Raw genomic sequence first — 2,457 nt, 5'->3', positions numbered from 1 at the left:
ATGGGAACATTCCCACCTCCAACATCCACACCAAGTTACACACCATCCTCACTTTGAAGTACATCGCCGATTCTTCATCGTCGCTGGCTCAAAATCCTGGAGCTCCCTACCTAACAGCACTATGGGAGTACCTTCACCACAGGGACTGCAGCGGTTTCAGGATGGCAGTTAACCACCACCTTCTCAAGGGGAATAAGGGATGGGCATTAAATGCTGGTCTTGCTAGCGACGCCCACATCCCAGGTACGAAAGACAATATTGTGTACCAATTGTACCATAGGAGGGTGGTAACTTCTAGTGTAAGTGTAGATGCCACCAGTACAGGAGCAGCATGGTCACCTCCAGTCTAAGTGCAGGGAATATCGGAGTTTAGAGTTACATTTATCTTAGGGAAAGGGATGGAGTTGGTGGCTAGTGATTTGTGTTTGTAGCGTTGACTGAAGACAATGAATTTGGGCTTCCTAACATTTAGTTGGAGGCAATTTCTGTGCATGCAGTACTGGATGTTGGACACGAATTGACGAGTTGGAGACAGTGGACGGATCGGGACAGGTAGGGCTGGGTGTCGTCAGTGAACATGTGCATCATCCTGAATCACTTCATCAGCTTTCATATATTCACCTCTCTCTAGTGTCGTGTACCCCCAGTACAAGATGAGTGCGGTCACCTCTAGTGTAGGTTTATTGTAAACAGTAGTAACGGAGGAACATGCTTACATCTCGTGTAAGTGTAGGATACCACTAACAGCAAATGAGCACGGTCCAATCTATGATAATATTAAGGGTTATACTAGTACGGGAGAACATAAGAACATAAGAGGTGGGAGCAAGAGTAGGTCACTTGGCGCCTCGAGCCTGCTCCGCCATTCAATAAGATCATGGCTGATCTGATCTTGGCCTCAACTGCACTTCCCTGCCGACTCCCCATAACCCTTGACTCCATTATCTTTCAAAATTCTGTCTTTCTCCACCTTAAATATATCTCCACCTATAATGACCCAGCTGCTATAGTTCTCTGGGGAAGAGAATTCCAAAGATACACGACCTTCTGAGAGATGAAGTTCCTCCTCATTTTCGATTTAAATGGGTGCACACTTATTCTGAAATTATGCCGCCCTCTTCTAGATATCCCCACGAGGGGCATCTACCATGTCAAGCCCCTTATATATTTAAATAAGATTCCCTCTCATTCTTCCAATGAGTATAGGCCCAACCTGCTCAACCTTTCTTCATAGGACAACCAATTCATCTCCAGAATCAACCTCGTGAAACGTCTCTGAACTGCCTCTAATGCACTTATATCCTCCCTTTAAATAAGGAGACCAAAATTGTACGCAGTACTCCAGGGGTGGTCTCACCAATGCCCTGTACAGCTGTAACAGGACCTCCCTACTTTTATACTCCATTCCCTTTGCAATAAATGCCAACACTTCATTTGCCTTCCTAATTACTTGCTGTACCTGCATGCTAACTTTCTGTGATACATGTACAACGACACCAGATCCCTCTGTACCTAAGCATTTTTTAATATCTCCTCATTTAATTATGCATTTGTTTTTTTAATTTTTCCCACCAAAGTGGATCACCTCGCATATTCAGAAATTAAACTCCATCTGGCAGATTTTTGCCCACTCACTTCTCCTATCTAAACCCCTTTTGGTATTCTTTGTGTCCTCCACATAACTTGCTTACCAACCTACCTTTGTAACATCACCAAATGTGGCTATATTTCACTCAGTCCCTTCATCTAGGTCATTAATATAGATAGTAAATAGTTGTACCAGAGGAGCACAGTCACCTCCAGTGTAAGTGGAGGTGGGCCACTTGTACAGGAGGAGCGCAATCACCTCTAGTGTAAGTGTAGCATATTTAAAGTACTGGAGGAAGACGGTCATGGCTAATACTGCCGGACTGGATTAATCACCATTATTGCAGGATTTGTTTCACCGCATGTTCTGGAGAATGTGCTGCATTTGGAGTGAATAATGGGCAGGGCTATGGCGTTTAGTGTAAGGGGAGCATCCTTCACCAGGTCTGTAGGAACAGAGACAGCACTAACACTGCGAGATTGCATTTTTCACTTGTAAAGAATCTTTTAATTGTGTATTTGTTAAACACTCCAATAACAATTTCACCCATTTCTCTTAATCTGACATATCAGATAAGCAAAACAACTTAGCTGAGTCTATTTGTTAAAAGACTGTAACTAATGCTAATTAAGATTTAACCTGATTGACTCCCTGGAGAATTAATTTGAGGATAAATACAGGTTCCCTTCCACTGACTCAGCCGTGCGCTAGTCAGAGACTTTCAGCTCCTGAAGAATTCATCGATTCTCAGAGAAAATGGGACGGCCAACTATTCTACTGATAAAAGAGATTTACTACCCGACCCTGGCAGCCGTCGGTGTTCCCGGTGAGTGAGCAATTGTAACCTGTTTGTTGTTAACTGGTGTTAA

Source organism: Somniosus microcephalus, unplaced genomic scaffold (genome assembly GCF_052327205.1).
Source record: "Somniosus microcephalus isolate GS21.2 unplaced genomic scaffold, FLI_Smic_1.0 unresolved_chr2, whole genome shotgun sequence".
Classification (NCBI taxonomy): domain Eukaryota; kingdom Metazoa; phylum Chordata; class Chondrichthyes; order Squaliformes; family Somniosidae; genus Somniosus; species Somniosus microcephalus.
Note: the sequence above shows the minus strand (reverse complement) of the source record.